The 18,511-nt window shown below is 49.8% G+C and overlaps 1 long non-coding RNA gene across 2 annotated transcripts in view; it reads right to left on the bottom strand.

Annotated features, from left to right (window-relative positions):
- The window catches only part of LOC147097683 (uncharacterized), a 287,634-nt gene that overhangs the window by 28,463 nt on the left and 240,660 nt on the right, over positions 1–18,511 (bottom strand). The window contains exon 1 of one of the 2 annotated variants that reach the window (XR_015074330.1): positions 62–167. The exons of the other annotated variant lie outside the window; for it this stretch is intronic. This is a non-coding gene — a long non-coding RNA (uncharacterized LOC147097683). Of the gene's footprint in view, positions 1–61; positions 168–18,511 lie in introns of those variants that run through there. 2 annotated transcript variants of the gene reach the window in all.

Raw genomic sequence — 18,511 nt, 5'->3', positions numbered from 1 at the left:
GGAAGCAAGTCATCCTCGGTTCCGAGGGACTGCCTAAGAAGAAGAACTCCTGACTCCCAACCTGCTGGCAAATCCCTCCATTCCCTCTGTGCCGGGTTCTGACGGTCGTTCGGCTGGTTTCCTGCCCTCGCAGGTCCCCTCCTTCAGAGGTCGTGGAGTGAGTCAGGAACCCTTCTGTATGCGCTCCGTGTTAATCACCATGATTTACTGCCAGTGCCTCAATCATTTTAAAAATAGATGATTAAACTGCAAGATACAGCCCCATCAATCTTGTTTAAATGATTCCGCTGGAACAGAACCATCTCAATCCTCCGTCACAGAGTTAGTTTCCCTCTCAAGCTCATTTATTTATTTTTGGTCCACTCACCCCCCAGTCAGCTTTGGTTTACAATTAACGCACTGACGGGAAATGAAGGCAAATCTAAAGCGGGTTTAATTTAAAAAAAAAATTGCTCTCCAGTACTTCACCAACCAGTCGTTCTCCACGTGTGAGCCCAGACGGTGAGCGTCTGGGCTATTCGACCGTAGGGGGTGTCACCATTCTTTCACCATCTGACGTCCATGCACGCACGCTCACTACTGGGGGGCACTGGACAGTGATCAGCAGTGGGAGCCCTGGCTGATTGATAGCCCAGGGGCGCTGAGGCAAATTATGGTACTGAGGCCAATTGCAGTGCCTCCTCTCACCAGTGGGAGTGGAACATTCCCTTTCCTCCCCTACCCCCAGTGGGAGAGGAACACTCCCTTCCCCCAAACCCGCAGTGGGGGTGGAACACTCCCTTCCCTCAAACCCCCATTGGGAGAGGAACACTCCCTTCCCCCAATCCCCAGTGGGGGTGGAACACTCCCTTCCCTCAAACCCCCATTGGGAGAGGAACACTCCCTTCCCCCAAACCCCCATTGGGAGAGGAACACTCCCTTCCCTCAAACCCCCATTGGGAGAGGAACACTCCCTTCCCCCAATCCCCAGTGGGGGTGGAACACTCCCTTCCCTCAAACCCCCAGTGGGAGAGGAACACTCCCTTCCCTCAAACCCCCATTGGGAGAGGAACACTCCCTTCCCCCAATCCCCAGTGGGGGTGGAACACTCCCTTCCCTCAAACCCCCATTGGGAGAGGAACACTCCCTTCCCCCAAACCCCCATTGGGAGAGGAACACTCCCTTCCCTCAAACCCCCATTGGGAGAGGAACACTCCCTTCCCCCAATCCCCAGTGGGGGTGGAACACTCCCTTCCCTCAAACCCCCAGTGGGAGAGGAACACTCCCTTCCCTCAAACCCCCATTGGGAGAGGAACACTCCCTTCCCCCAAACCCCCAGTGGGAGAGGAACACTCCCTTCCCTCAAATCCCCAGTGTGAGAGGAACACTCCCTTCCCCCAACCCGCAGTGGGGGTGGAATACTCCCTTCCCCCAAACCCCCAGTGGGAGAGGAACACTCCCTTTACCCCCCAACCCGCAGTGGGGGTGGAACACTCCCTTCCCCCAAACCCCCAGTGGGAGAGGAACACTCCCTTCCCCCAAACCCCCAGTGGGAGAGGAACACTCCCTTCCCCCAAACCCCCAGTGGGAGAGGAACACTCCCTTCCCGCAAACCCCCAGTGGGGGTGGAACACTCCCTTCCCCCAAACCCCCAGTGGGAGAGGAACACACCCTTCCCCCAAATCCCCAGTGGGAGAGGAACACTCCCTTCCCGCAAACCCCCAGTGGGAGAGGAACACTCCCTTCCCCCAAACCCCCAGTGGGAGAGGAACACTCCCTTCCCCCAAACCCCCATTGGGAGAGGAACACTCCCTTCCCCCAAACCCCCAGTGGGAGAGGAACACTCCCTTCCCCCAAACCCCCAGTGGGAGAGGAACACTCCCTTCCCCCAAACCCCCAGTGGGAGAGGAACACTCCCTTCCCCCAAACCCCCAGTGGGAGAGGAACACTCCCTTCCCCCAAACCCCCATTGGGAGAGGAACACTCCCTTCCCCCAAACCCCCAGTGGGAGTGGAACACACCCTTCCCGCAAACCCCCAGTGGGAGAGGAACACTCCCTTCCCCCAAACCCCAGTGGGAGAGGAACACTCCCTTCCCCCAAACCCCAGTGGGAGTGGAACACACCCTTCCCGCAAACCCCCAGTGGGAGAGGAACACTCCCTTCCCCCAAACCCCCAGTGGGAGAGGAACACTCCCTTTACCCCCCAACCCCCAGTGGGAGAGGAACACTCCCTTCCCCCAAACCCCAGTGGGAGAGGAACACTCCCTTCCCCCAAACCCCAGTGGGAGTGGAACACTCCCTTCCCGCAAACCCCCAGTGGGAGAGGAACACTCCCTTCCCCCAAACCCCCAGTGGGAGAGGAACACTCCCTTCCCGCAAACCCCCAGTGGGAGAGGAACACTCCCTTCCCCCAAACCCCCAGTGGGAGAGGAACACTCCCTTTACCCCCCAACCCCCAGTGGGAGAGGAACACACCCTTCCCCCAAACCCCAGTGGGAGTGGAACACTCCCTTCCCCCAAACCCCAGTGGGAGTGGAACACACCCTTCCCGCAAACCCCCAGTGGGAGAGGAACACTCCCTTCCCCCAAACCCCCAGTGGGAGAGGAACACTCCCTTCCCCCAAACCCCCAGTGGGAGAGGAACACTCCCTTTACCCCCCAACCCCCAGTGGGAGAGGAACACACCCTTCCCCCAAACCCCAGTGGGAGTGGAACACTCCCTTCCCCCAAACCCCAGTGGGAGTGGAACACTCCCTTCCCGCAAACCCCCAGTGGGAGAGGAACACTCCCTTCCCCCAAACCCCCAGTGGGAGAGGAACACTCCCTTCCCGCAAACCCCCAGTGGGAGAGGAACACTCCCTTTACCCCCCAAACCCCCAGTGGGAGAGGAACACTCCCTTCCCCCAAACCCCCAGTGGGAGAGGAACACTCCCTTCCCCCAAACCCCAGTGGGAGTGGAACACTCCCTTCCCCCAAACCCCCAGTGGGAGTGGAACACACCCTTCCCGCAAACCCCCAGTGGGAGAGGAACACTCCCTTCCCCCAAACCCCCAGTGGGAGAGGAACACTCCCTTCCCCCACCACTCCTCCCTCCCTGGTGTTTTGCAGAGGTCGGAACAGCCAATGCTGAGAACAATTCTTGTCGCTCTGAGGTGCTTTACTCCACGCTCCTTCAATCCTGGCCTCTTGAGCATCCCTGAGTTTTAATCACTCCACCATTGGCGGCCGTACCTTTAACTGCCGAGGCCCTAAGCTCTGGGATTCCCTTCCTAAACCTCTCCGCCTCTCCACCTCTCTCTCCTCCTTTAAGACGCTCCTTAAAACCTACCTCTTTGACCAAGCTTTTGGTCACCTGCCCTAATATCTCCTTATGTGGCTCAGTGTCAAATTTTGTCTGATAATCGCTTCTGTGAAGCGCCTTGGGACGTTTTACTCTGTGAAAGATGCTGTATTGTTGTTGTTGATTGACTGCTGGTGAACAGGTGCTTCATGTACAAAGCCACCATCCAGTGTGGGCAATACCTGAAGGTTGGAACATATCTGGAATTTGATAAGAACCACTTTGTTAATCAGCGGCTTCACAGTGTTTCCCACAGTGCCCTACAACCTGTACCCTTTATATAATCTACTCAAGAATTCTCTTATTTCAACTAATCTGCACAGATCCAGGTTGGACGCGGCCCATGGGGCGGGGGTCGGGGGTTGGGGGGGATCGCTCTGTCTGCCCGCCTCTCTTCGCAGTGTTTTCCTTGCCTTGGAGAAGGAACATGCAATGCCCGCTGGTACACTTGAGGCCTTCCGCAAGCCCCACTCCAGGGACTTGAGCACAAAAATCTAGGCCGACACTCCCAGTGCAGTGTCGTGCTGAGGGAGTGCCGCACTGTTGGAGATGCCGTCTTTCAGATGAGACGTTAAACTGAGGACCCGTCTGCTCTCTCAGTTGGACGTAAAAGATCCCATGGGCACTATTTCGAAGAAGAGCAGGGGAGTTCTCCTCGGTGTCCCGGCGCCAAGATTTATCCCTCAATCAACATCACTAACAGATGATCTGGTCATTATCACATTGCTGTTCGTGGGAGCTTGCTGTGCGCAAATTGGCTGCCGCGTTTCCTACATTACAACAGTTCAAAAGTATTTAATTGGCTGTAAAGCATTTTGGGACATCCTGAGGTCATGAAAGGCGCTATAGAAATGCAAGTCTTTCTTTTTCTGCGACTGGTGGGCACTGCAGGGACTGGAGGGCATCATGGACACTGGGAATAACATTATTATTTAGGTTTATAAGTTTCCTTTGTTTTATGGTTCAGTTCCTTATTAGTGGCGCCCCTCTAAAAAGGAGGCTGCGTTTTTGCTTGGTTTTCGGTCGATGGCACTGGGGCAACCCAGTGTCACCTTAATAGTTCATTTCGAAAAGGCTTGCTGCGTTTTAACATAGATGTGCACTCAGCTAGCTGCTCCGTTCAATCCCGCACATATCAGAAGAGCTTTCCTTTCACAACCTCAGGACGTCCCAAAACACTTCGCGGAGATGAGATACACTGGCCTCATCACTCCAAAGATGAGATACACTGGCCTCGTCACTCCAGAGATGAGATACACTGGCCACGTTACTCTAGAGATGAGATACACTGGCCTCGTCATGCCAGAGATGAGATACACTGGCCTTGTCACTCCAGAGATGAGATACACTGGCCACGTTACTCTAGAGATGAGATACACTGGCCTCGTCACGCCAGAGATGAGATACACTGGCCACGTTACTCTAGAGATGAGATACACTGGCCTCGTCACTCCAGAGATGAGATACACTGGCCTCGTCACTCCAGAGATGAGATACACTGGCCTCATTACTCCAGAGATGAGATACACTGGCCATGTTACTCTAGAGATGAGATACACTGGCCTCGTCACGCCAGAGATGAGATACACTGGCCACATTACTCTAGAGATGAGATACACTGGCCTCGTCACGCCAGAGATGAGATACACTGGCCTCATCACTACAAAGATGAGATACACTGGCCTCATTACTCCAGAGATGAGATACACTGGCCATGTTACTCTAGAGATGAGATACACTGGCCTCGTCACGCCAGAGATGAGATACACTGGCCACGTTACTCTAGAGATGAGATACACTGGCCTCATCACTACAAAGATGAGATACACTGGCCTCGTCACACCAGAGATGAGATACACTGGCCACGTTACTCTAGAGATGAGATACACTGGCCTCGTCACGCCAGAGATGAGATACACTGGCCTCGTCACTCCAGAGATGAGATACACTGGCTTCATTACTCCAGAGATGAGGTACACTGGCCACGTCACGACAGAGATGAGATACACGGGCAACGTTACTCTAGAGATGAGATACACTGGCCTCGTCACTCCAGAGATGAGATACACTGGCCTCGTCACTTCAGAGATGAGGTATTTTGCTTAACTTTTATTTCCTTTTCCACTAAAAGTAGTGTGGGTGCCTGGTTTGGAGAAGTTATTGGGATTTCAGTGAGGCAATTGTTTTGGAGATGTGACTCTGATCATTATTAATTGACTTTGGTTTTAGTGAGGTGTAATTATGAGGTGCGGGGTAGCCCAGGAGGGAATGGCAGAGGAGGGGCAGCCCAGTGGAATGAACAATCCAAAGTGCAGCGATAAACCGTCTGACCTTTAGTCATGAGCGGAATTAACTGGCAAAGATCAGGATCCCCTGAGGGTGCAAAGCTCATTCACTCGTGTGTGTATATATAGTGTGTGCTCAGCAGCAAGTAAGGTGCTATATAGTCCCAAACACATTGGGCCAGAATTTGCTGGAGTGGGGCATCTAATGGCAACACCCAGTCAGACTTGCCCCTGCACCCTACAGCTCAAAGGTTGTTTTGCCACATTACTCCAGCGATGAGGTACACTGCCCTCGTCACTCCAGAGATGGGAAACACTGGCCTTGTCACTCCAGCGATGAGATACACTGGCCTCCTCACTCCAGAGATGAGATACACTGGCCTCATCACTCCAGAGATGAGATACACTGGCCTCCTCACTCCAGAGATAAGATACACTGGCCTCCTCATTCCAGAGATGAGATACACTGGCCTCGTCACTCCAGAGATGAGATACACCGGCCTCATAATTCCAGAGATGAGATACACTGGCCTCATCACTCCAGAGATGAGATACACTGGCCTCGTCATGCCAGAGATGAGATACACTGGCCTCGTCATGCCAGAGATGAGATACACTGGCCTCGTCACGCCAGAGATGAGATACACTGGCCTCGTCACTCCAGAGATGAGATAGAAACATAGAAATATAGAAGATAGGAGCAGGAGTAGGCCATTCGGCCCCTCGAGCCTGCTCCGCCATTCAATGCGATCATGGCTGATCATCCAAATTCGGTCCCTGCTTTCTCCCCATACCCCTTGATCCCTTTAGCCTTAAGAAATATATCCAACTCCTTCTTGAATATATTTACTGTTTTGGCCTCTACTGCCTTCTGTGGTAGAGAATTCCACAGGTTCACCACTCTCTGGGTGAAGAAATTCCTCCTCATTTCTGTCCTAAATGGCCTACCCCTTACCCTTAGACTGTGACCCTGGTTCTGGACTCACCGACCATCGGGAACATCCTTCCTGCATCTAGTCTGTCCAGTCCTGTCAGAATTTTATAAGTTTCAATGTGATTTCCTCTCATTCTTCTAACCTCCAGTGAGTACAAGCCCAATCGACCCAATCTCTCCACATATGTCATTCCTGCCATCCCAGGTATCAGCCTGGTGAATCTTCGCTGAACTCCTTCCATGGCAAGAACATCCTTCCTCAGATAAGGTGACCAGAACTGCACACAATACTCAAGATGTGGTCTCACCAAGGCCCTGTATAACTGCAGCAAGACATCTTTGTTCCTGTACTCAAACCCTCTCGATACGAAGGCCAACATGCCATTTGCCTTCTTAACCGTCTGCTGCACCTGCATGCTTACCTTCAGCGACTGGTGCACAAGGACACCCAGGTCTCGTTGCACTTCCCCTTCTCCCAATCTATTGCCATTCAGATAATAATCTGCCTTCCTGTTTTTGCCACCAAAGTGGATAACCTCACATTTATCCACGTTATATTGCATCTGCCATGCTTTTGCCCAATCACCCAACCTGTCCAAATCATCCTGGAGTTTCTCGGCATCCTCCTCACAGCACACACACCCACCCAGCTTTGTGTCGTCTGCAAATTTGGAGATATTACATCTAGTCCCCTTGTCTAGATCATTAATATATATTGTGAATAGCTGGGGTCCAAGGACCAATCCTTGTGGTACTCCACTAGTCACTGCCTGCCACTCAGAAAAAGACTCGTTTATTCCAACTCTTTGCTTTCTGTCTGCCAACCAGTTCTCTATCCAAGTCAATACCTTGCCCCCAATCCCATGTGCCTTAACTTTACACGCTAATCTCTTATGCAGGACCTTATCGAAAGCCTTCTGAAAGTCCAAATACACCACATCCACTGGTTCTCCCTTATCTATTTTACCAGTTACATCCTCAAAAAATTCCAGTAGATTAGTCAAGCACGATTTACCTTTTGTAAATCCATGTTGACTTTGTCCGATCCTGTCACTGTTTTCCAAGTGCTCTGCTATTACATCTTTTATAATGGACTCTAGCATTTTCCCCACTACCGATGTCAGGCTTACCAGTCTGTAATTCCCCGTTTTCTCTCTACCACCTTTTTTGAATAGTGGGGTAACATTAGCTACCCTCCAATCCATGGGTACTGTTCCAGATTCCATCGAATGCTGGAAGATGATCAGCAATGCATATACTATTTCTAGGGCCACTTCCTTAAGTACCCTAGGATGTAGATTATCAGGCCCTGGGGATTTATCGGCCTTCAATCCCATCAATTTCCCTAACACCATTTCCCTACAAATGCTGATTTCTTTCAGTTCCTCCCTTTCGTCAGACCCTATGTTCCCCGACATCTCTGGGAGGTAATTTGTGTCCTCCTTTGTGAAGGCAGAACCAAAATATGTATTTAATTGGTCTGCCATTTCTTTGTTCCCCATTATAAATTCCCCTGATTCTGACTGCAAGGGACCTACGCTTGACTTCACCAATCTTTTTCTCTTCACATATCTATAAAAGCTTTTACAGTCAGTTTTTATGTTCCCTGCAAGCTTACTCTCATACTCTATTTTCCCTTTCTTAATTAATCCCTTTGTCCTCCTTTGTTGAATCCTAAACTGCTCCCAATCCTCAGGTTTACTGCTTTTTCTGGCCAATTTATATGTCCTCTCCTTTGATCTTATGCTATCCCTAATTTCCCTTGTTAGCCACGGTTGAGTCACCTTTTTTGTTTTATTTTTATGCCAAACTGGGATGAACAAATTCTGTAGTTCATCCATGCGGTCTTTGAATGTTTGCCATTGCCTATCCACCGTCAACCCTTTGAGTGCCATTCCCCAATCAATTCTACCCAACTCGCGCCTCAGACCATTGTAGTTTCCTTTATTTAAATTTAGGACCCTAGTCTCTGAGTCGACTACTTCATTCTCCATCTTAATGAAGAATTTGATCATATTATGATCGCTCCGACCCAAGGGGCCTCATACAACAAGATTGCTAATTAATCCTTTCTCGTTACATAATACCCAGTCTAAGATGGCCTGATCTCTGGTTGGTTCCTCAACATATTGGTCCAGGAAACCATCCCTTAAACATTCCAGGAATTCCTCCTCCACAGTATTATTACCAATTTGGTTAGCCCAATCTATATGTAGATTAAAGTCACCCATGATGACTGCTGTGCCCTTATTGCACGCTTCTCTAATTTCCCTTTTAATGCCATCCCCAACCTCCACATTACTGTTTGGAGGTCTATATACCACTCCCACTAACGGTTTCTGCCCCATGGTATTTCTCAGTTCTACCCATACAGATTCCACATCATGAGAGCTAATATCCTTCCTTACAATTGTGTTAATCCCTTCTTTAACCAGTAATGCTACCCCACCTCCCTTTCCTTTTTGCCTATCTTTCCTGAATATTGAATACCCCTGGATGTTGAGTTCCCAGCCTTGGCCACCCTGGAGCCATGTTTCTGTAATCCCAATCAAATCATATTCGTTTACGTCTATTTGCGCAGCTAATTCATCCACCTTATTACGAATGCTCCTCGCATTAAGACACAAAGCCTTCAGGCTTGTTTTTTTAACGCTCTTAGACCTATTAGAATTATTATTTACTGTGGCCATGTTTGATTTAAACCATTGATTTCTCTGACTGCCACCTCTCTCTGAGATACACTGGCCTTGTCACTCCGGAGATGAGATATGCTGGCCTCATAATTCCAGAGATGAGATACACTGGCCTCATAATTCCAGAGATGAGATACACTGGCCTCGTCACTCCAGAGATGAGATACACTGGCCTCATCACTGAAGGGACGAGATACACTGGCCTCATAATTCCAGAGATGAGATACACTGGCCTCTTCACTCCAGAGATGAGATACACTGGCCTCGTCACTCCGGAGATGAGATACGCTGGCCTCGTCACTCCAGAGATGAGATACACTGGCCTCGTCACTCCGGAGATGAGATACGCTGGCCTCGTCACTCCAGAGATGAGATACACTGGCCTCGTCACTCCAGAGATGAGATACACTGGCCTCATCACTCCAGAGATGAGATACACTGGCCTCGTCACTCCAGAGATGAGATACACTGGCCTCTTCACTCCAGAGATGAGATACACGGCCTCGTCACTCCAGAGATGAGATAGGTTGGCCACGTTACTCTAGAGATGAGATACACTGGCCTCGTCACGCCAGAGAGGAGATACACTGGCCTTGGCACTCCAGAGATGACATACACTGGCCTCGTCACTCCGGAGATGAGATACACTGGCCTCCTCATTCCAGCGATGAGATACACTGGCCTCGTCACGCCAGAGATGAGATACACTGGCCTCGTCACTCCAGAGATGAGATACACTGGCCTCGTCACTCCAGAGATGAGATACACTGGCCTCGTCACTCCAGAGATGAGATACACTGGCCTCGTCACTCCAGAGGTGAGATACACTGGCCACGTCACTCCAGAGATGAGATACACTGGCCTCATAATTCCAGAGATGAGATACACTGGCCTTGTCTCTCTGGAGATGAGATACACTGGCCTCATCACTCCAGAGATGAGATACACTGGCCTCCTCACTCCAGAGATGAGATACACTGGCCTCGTCTCTCTGGAGATGAGATACACTGGCCTCCTCACTCCAGAGATGAGATAGGTTGGCCACATTACTCTAGAGAGGAGATAGAGTGACCTCCAACAAAGACAGCAATTTTTTAAAATTTACTTAGCGAGCATCTGTACACTGACTGTAGCCCATTTAACCCACTGGACCAGCAAAGGGATGTGGGGACCACCACGGTTTGTAGACGCTGCAAAGATTACACTATTTTAATTTGAGGTCTGCTCGGTAAAGCAGAAAGCAATTTAGTTTGGGCAGAATTTAATATGTCGAGCACATCGACAGAGTTGTCTATTTGCCTATAAAAATAACAGACAGATTGCAGTGCGCAAGTTGTCATTTGGAGTATGTACTACGAATGCCAAGGGAACTCATTTATTGAATCATCTGGAGCAAGATCTAAGCAACATTTGGGACAGGGAGGAGGAGGGGGGAGGGTGGGGGGGGGGAGGTGGGGGGGTGAAGAGAATGTTGTTGCACGTTTTGGCACTTGCTTTTAACAGGAGGTACCAGTAAACATCACAGGACAAAACATTTGAAAAATATGAAGTGCTTTCTCATTATCTGTTGAGTGCCATTAAATGGAGCGTACTTGAATCTGCACTTCACATAGCAGATGTCATCCCTGTTACCAGTAGGAAGAAGAAAAAAAGCTTTCAATACCAGCCAGTTGAATCGAGCGCGAACAATCAGGAAAGGTATCGTGCCTCCTGCGTTGCCAACAGTTTATCTTTTGTGCGGCTATTTTCTACCCGTCCCCCACCCCATTGTGTCCCTTCCTCATTAAGGTAGATTACTCACACCTTCAGCTTTGGTGGGGAGTGTTACTGAATAGACCATTTCACAGCCACTTGTTCTTTCTGACCGTTTGATGTCCAGAGCCAGGTTGAGGTGCTAGCGAAGCGGGCAGGGGGAGAAAACGGGCAGGGGAGAAGGGGGGCAGAGATACTGCTCGCTGGTAGCGCGGCGGTCTAAAATGAGACGCTTTGCATGGACTGGCTACTCGGCTTCAGTAGGGGAGCCTCGCTGAAGAGTTGCCCCCCCCCGCCCCACCCCAGCAAAGAACAGCCGCTCTCTGAATGACCCATGGAACTGTAGGAGGTGGTCTCGCACGTAACTAGCTGATCTCCTGTGATGTTGCGCTGAGGTGAGGGGGGTGGGGTGTGGTGCAAGGCTGTGAGGTCTAGCCGCTGACTTGATCCATCCCTTTTTGAGGTTGCTGCTCTGCAAGCCTTCTCCTTGTAGGGAAGGGGTTTAAATAGGCCTTGACTGAGTTTAATTGCTGTTTGGTGAGGTAAGTTTGCAGACTGGTTGGTGTTTATAAATTTCTGGTGCCAGGTCTGACAATTAACCACCTGAAGTGACTACTGGCGTATGAAAACTACTAGGTACTTGGTCTAAGCGTTAAACAAAGCTTTAATCAACTGTTTTACAACATGGAGGTCTAGTTGTGTCCTTCACTAGTTCCTGTTAAGAATGTCCTGCGCAAGCTGGGCCCGTGCCCGAGTATTTATACTCTCCCTGGACAGCGCCACCCGTAGGCCACTCTGTATTATTTCATAAGTCTTTCTTTCATGAATGACTGATTCATGTCAACTACCACTCTCTGTGTGGCATTTGGAGCGTTACATTTGGTGTCCGCGCCATCAATAAGACCGCCTATTTCCACCTCTAACATCGCCCGTCTCCGCCCTTGCCTCAGCTCATCCGCTGCTGAAACCCTCATCCATGCCTTTGTTACCTCTACACTTGACTATTCCAACGCACTCCTGGCTGGCCTCCCACATTCTACCCTACGTAAACTTGAGGTCATCCAAAACTGTGCTGTCCGTGTCCTAACTCGCACCAAGTCCCGTTCGCCCATCACCCCTGTGCTCGCTGACCTACATTGGCTCCCGGTTAAGCAACACCTCGATTTCAAAATGCTCATCCTTGTTTTCAAATCCCTCCATGGCCTCGCCCCTCCCTATCTCTGTGATCTCCTCCAGCTCCACAACCCCCCCGAGATATCTGCGCTCCTCTAATTCTGCCCTCTTGAGGATCCCTGATTATAATCGCTCCACCATCGGTGGCCGTACCTTCTGTTGCTTCGGCCCTAAGCTCTGGAATTCCCTGCCTAAGCCTCTCCGCCTCGCTACCTCTCGCTCTTCCTTTAAGACGCTCCTTAAAACCTACATCTTTGACCAATCCTTTGGTCACCTGCCCTAATTTCTACTTATGTGGCTCGGTGTCAAATATTTTGTCTAATTGCACTCCTGTAACTCACCTTGGGACGTTTTACTACGTTAAAGGCGCTATATAAATACAGGTGGTTGTTGTCAAACCTTTTGAGTGGATAAATGGATACTATGGGGGTGAACCTCCGTTGGCAATCTTCCGCTCATTCACGGTAAGTTCGGCACAAGAGCAGCGCGAAAGGCGTTGGTGCCATTTTTCCGGGGTTTCCGCCAAAAGTTCTGGTGAAGGAGCGGGCGATCCCCAATGGAAACTCACCCCTTGCGCCTGTAGGGTGAGATTAGAAACGACGGGTGGCGCGGCAGCGAGGAGAGGAGCCGCCGATGTTCTCACTGAGCCGCGCAGCTGCGCGGCGGTCTGGAGGTCCTGCGCCGGCCGCTCCTCCAGCTTTCAAAAGGGAGAGGCCACGCGGGTGCGAAAATTTGAATCGAAGGGATCGCATGCTAAAAAAAAATGAGAGGGGACATTGGAGGACACCCTCCTACCCCGTCTCCCAAGGCACAACCAACCTCAACCACCCCCCACCCACCTTGGAACATGTAGGGCTCCTCAGCTGAGTTCTCCTGCCCAACTTTATTACAGGGATATGTTTTAGCTGACCCCCCGGTGGTGTTGCTCATGGTTCAAGAGCACAAACCTGACCGTTTTACCTGGTGTGTGTTTTTTTTTCCCCACTGAACGAGAGCCAGAAATTTACAAAGCGATGGTCTCAAAGGGAACACCCCAGCCCATGATATTCTGATGTACGCGGGTGAACTTCCCTGCCACCAGGGAACTGCTCCTCAACGCGCCTTCCCGTGTTCAAAAACCGTCCTCCGCATCTTATTGTCAAGATCACATTTTTTTTCTCTCCTAGTCTATTTTAATTTAAATTTTCTCTCCCCCCCCCCTCCCCTTCCTTGATGCCATTGACGCTCGCACCAGGGGAGGAGTTTGAGTAGCGATCCTGGCCAGAGCACGTTCTAGCCTGGGGTCTTCGGTCCTAGAGTGGGACTTGAACCCACGACCTTCTGTTCCCTAGGCAAGGAAGCTACCAGCTGAGCCAAGTGACACAAAAACCGGATACAGCAATGATTTTGGTTTCTGAAGAAATTAAATCAAAGCATTAACCTCTATTTGAGCGGGCGAGATAGCTTAAAAAGAACAAAAGAAAGTAAACAAGTCTGCTTTGAAGGAGAAGAAATTAAGCTGACTAGTGTGCTTAACCGTTCTCTCCTATTGTGTGTGATTCGATAGATTTTCTCGCCATGCTTGGCTCTCACTGTGCTGACAACATCCAGGAGGGCGAGCAGACCAATGGCTTCCATGCCTTCATGAGGGACCATCGCTTCACTAATCGAGCTCTGAAGCTGGTTGCTAAGTGATGGCCCAGGAATATTGAACTCTGTCTGTCTCTCACTTTCTCTCTGTTTGTTCTCTCTCCTTCTCAACAACAACTTGCATTTATATCGCGCCTTTAACGTAATAAAATGTCCCAAGGCACTTCACAGGAGCGTTATCGAACAAAATTTGACACCAAGCCACATAAGGAGATATTAGGGTGGGCTTGGGTAGGTTTTAAGGAGCGTCTTAAAGGAGGAGAGAGAGGTAGAGAGGTTTAGGGAGGGAATTCCAGAGCTTAGGGCCTCGGCAGCTGAAGGCACGGCTGCCAATGGTGGAGCGATGAAAATCAGGGATGGTCAAGAGGCCAGAATTGGAGGAGCACAGATATCTCGGAGGGTTGCGGGGCTGGAGGAGATTCCAGAGATAGAGAGGGGTGAGGCCACGGAGGGATTCAAAAACAAGGATGAGAATTTTAAAATTGAGGCGTTGCTTAACCGGGAGCCAATGTAGGTCAGCGAGCACAAGAGTGATGGGCGAACGGGACTTGGTGCGAGTTAGGACACGGGCAGCAGAGTTTTGGATGATCTCAAGTTTATGTTGGGTAGAACATGGGAGGCCGGCCAGGAGTGCGTTGGAATAATCAAGTCTGGAGGTAACAAAGGAATGGATGAGGGTTTCAGCAGCAGATGAGCTGAGGCAGGGGCGAAGACTCTCTCTCTCTCTTTCTCAGTGTCGGTCTCTATCTCTATTTATTAACCTGGCCCCGTAGGCGCGTAGGAACAGGATTAGGCCATTCAGCCCCTCGAGCCTGCTCTGCCATTCAACTAGATCATGGCTGATCTGTACCTCAACTCGATTTACCCGCCTTTGTTCCACATCGCTTGACACCTGCACCCAACAAAAATCTAACAATCGCAGTCTTTAAAATTTCAATTGACCCCTCAGCCTCAAAAGCCTTTTGTGGGAGGAAGTTGCAGATCTCCACTACCCTTTGTGTGAAGAAGTGCTTCCTGATTTCACCCCTGAATGGCCTGGCTCTAACTTTAACACTGTGTCCCCTTGTTCTGGGTTCCTCCATCGGAGGAAATAATTTCTCTGCACCTACCCTATCGAATCTCTTTGTCATTTTTAAGACCTTGCTGAGATCCTCCCTAACCTTCCAAGCTCAAGCGAATACAAACCAAGTTTATGCAAACGGTCCTCATAATTTAACCCTTTAAGCCCCGGTGTAATTGTAATGAATCTGCCCTGCACCCACTCCTCGAATATTTCCTGATGTTCGGTGCCCAAAAACTGAACGCAATACTCCAGATGGGATCTGACCAAGGCTTTGTACAACGGAAACATCACTTCCTCACTGTTGTATTCCAACCCCCTTGAAATAAGGACCAACATTCCATTGACATTCCAGACTAGATGCAGGGAGGATGTTCCCGATGGTCGGGGAGTCCAGAACCAGGGGTCACAGTCTAAGGATAAGGGGTAAGCCATTTAGGACAGAAATGAGGAGGAATTTCTTCACCCAGAGAGTGGTGAACCTGTGGAATTCTCTACCACAGAAGGCAGTAGAGGCCAATTCATTAAATATATTCAAGAAGGAGTTGGATATATTTCTTAAGGCTAAAGGGATCAAGGGGTATGGGGAGAAAGCAGGGACAGGGTACTGAATTTGGATGATCAGCCATGATCGCATTGAATGGCGGAGCAGGCTTGAGGGGCCGAATGGCCTACTCCTGCTCCTATCTTCTGTGTTTTTATGTTTCTATGGCCTTCTCGATTGCTTTTTGTACCTGTACCTTTAGTGATTTACTGAAAGCAAACATGCAGGTGCAGCAAGCAGTTAGGAAGGCAAATGGTATGTTACATAGAAACATAGAAGATAGGAGCAGGAGTCGGCCATTCGGCCCCTCGAGCCTGCTCCGCCATTTAATGAGATCATGGCTGATCATCCAAATTCAGTACCCTGTCCCTGCTTTCTCCCCATATCCCTTGATCCCTTTGGCCTTAAGAAATATATCCAACTCCTTCTTGAATATATTTAATGAATTGGCCTCAACTGCCTTCTGTGATAGAGAATTCCACAGGTTCACCACTCTCTGGGTAAAGAAATTCCTCCTCATCTCAGTCCTAAATGGCTTACCCCTTATCCTTAGACTGTGACCCCTGGTTCCGGACTCCCCCACCATCGGGAACATCCTTCCTGCATCTAGTCTGTCTAGTCCTGTTAGAATTTTATAAGTTTCAATGAGATCCCCTCTCATTCTTCTAAACTCTAGCGAATATAAGCCTAATCGACCCAATCTCTCTTCATACGTCATTCCTGCCATCCCAGGTATCAGTCTGGCCTTCATTGCAAGAGGAATTGAGTACAGGAGCAAGGATGTCTTACTACAGTTATACAGGGCCTTGGTGAGACCAGACCTGGAGTACTGTGTGCAGTTTAGGTCTCCTTACCTAAGAAAGGATATACTTGCCATAGAGGGAGTGCAGCGAAGGTTCACAAGACTGATTCCTGGGATGGCAGGACTGTCGTATGAGGAGAGATTGGGTCGACTAGGCCTGTATTCACTAGAGTTTAGAAGAATGAGAGGGGATCTCATTGAAACGTATAAAATTCTGACAGGGCTAGACAGGCTGGATGCAGGGAGGATGTTTCCCCTGGCTGGGGGGTCGAGAACGAGGGGTCACAGTCTCAGGATACGGGGTAGGACATTTAGGACTGAGAGGAGGAGAAATTTCTTCACTCAGAGGGTGGTGAACCTGTGGAATTCTCTACCACAGAAGGCTGTGGAGGCCAAGTCACTGAATATATTTAAGAAGGAGATAGATAGATTTATAGACACAAAGGGCATCAAGGGGTATGGGGAGAGAGCGGGAATATGGTATTGAGATAGAGGATCGGCCATGATCATATTGAATGGCGGAGCAGGCTCGAAGGGCCGAATGGCCGACTCCTGCTCCTATTTTTCTATGTTTCTATGTTTATGTACGTGGACACATTAATCCCTTTGCTCCTCCACAGCTCCTAATCTCACCATTAAGAAAATATTCCAATTTGTCTTTCTTGGATCCGGAGTGGATGACTTCATACTTCCCCACATTGAACTCCATCTGCCATAGCTTTGCCCACTCATTTAGTCTGTCTATGTCCCTTTGTTACTTCCTGCTCCCGTCTACACAACTTACTGTGGCTCCTAACTTAGTTTCATCAGCATAATTGGATGTCCAACTCGTGGCCTCGTGAAATACCACCACATGTCTCTGGTAAAGGTCACGCCTGGTTGTGGGCATGCAGACCTATAATGAGGCCAAATAGGGGATATATGTGACATGAATCAGTCATTCATGAAAGAAAGACTTATGAAATAATACTGAGCGGCCTGCGGGTGGCGCTGTCCAGGGAGAATATAAATACTCGGGCACGGGCCCAGCTTGCGCAGGACATTCTTAACAGGAACTAGTGAAGGACACAACTAGACCGCCATGTTGTAAAACAGTTGATTAAAGCTTTGTTTAACGCTTAGACCAAGTGCCTAGTAGTTTTCTTACGTCAAGATGTACATGTGTTTATATGGAAAAGCTGAGGCCTCAGTATAGATCCTTGAGGAACAACCACTTGTCAATCCCACCAATTAGAGAACATTCCCTTTATCTCCACTCTCTGTCTCTTACCTTTCAACCAAACACAAGGTGCCTACTCATTAGAGTTCCCAACCTTCCAGGATTGGCCCTGGAGTCTCCAGGAATTGAAGATTAATCTCCAGGACACTGCAGGGAGCAACACTCAGGAAAAAAAAAATCACAAATAATATTGAAGATGGGGGGGTGGGGGGGGGGGGTGTGGGGAAGGGCTGTTTGACTGACAAGTCAAGATTAACTCAACAGAGCAACAAAGATTTTGTTCCCTTTCCAATTGGGCTGTGGGAAGGCAGAGCGCCTGGAGGATGGACCAATGGCGGGAGGGTGGGGGGCGGGGCGATTCGAGGCGGGAGGTCATGTGATGAAGTCTCCAGACACCCAGCCAATGTTGGAAATGCCTATTGTTCATAAGAACATAAGAAATAGGTGCAAGAGTCGGCCATTCGGCCCCTCGACCTTGCTCCGCCATTCAATACAATCATGGCTGATCATCCACCCCAAACCACTTTCCCACCGGATCCCTTGATTCCTGTAGTATCCAAAAATCTATCGATCTCTGTCTTGAATATCTTCTTCTTCTTCTTAGGCAGTCCCTCGGAACCGAGGATGACTTGCTTCCACACTAAAAATTCGTTCTCAGGTGACTGATGAGTCCAATGCGGGACCTACAGTCTCTGTCGCTGTTGGGGCTGTCCATGAGGGTCCTGACGTTCCAGGTCTCGAACTAGATTTGAAAGGGTGGAAGATGCCTGTGCGTGAATTCTTTTAACGTGGGGTGGCCATTGCACACCAGCTACCACACGGGCTTGACAGAGCAAGGTCCTGGTCCAATGGCAAGGGGGATCCAAGACGATTGGAGACCAGGCTCTGCTACATCGGCCTAGCACACACACACACACACACACAAACATACTCCTACTGTCCTCCTCCCTCCTCCCCGCAGGTCCTCTCTGCCTGGGTTTCACAGGCTATAACCCTGTAGTGACAAAGGCATTAAACATTAAAAGATGCATCAAATGTTAAACTCAACCAGGTGCTTCCTGTGGGTACCAAAGGGAATGCTACACCTGCTCCTCCGAAGC

The sequence above is a fragment of the Somniosus microcephalus genome, chromosome 31, assembly GCF_052327205.1.
Source record: "Somniosus microcephalus isolate GS21.2 chromosome 31, FLI_Smic_1.0, whole genome shotgun sequence".
NCBI lineage: Eukaryota > Metazoa > Chordata > Chondrichthyes > Squaliformes > Somniosidae > Somniosus > Somniosus microcephalus.
This window is presented reverse-complemented; position numbering and strand designations above follow the sequence as displayed.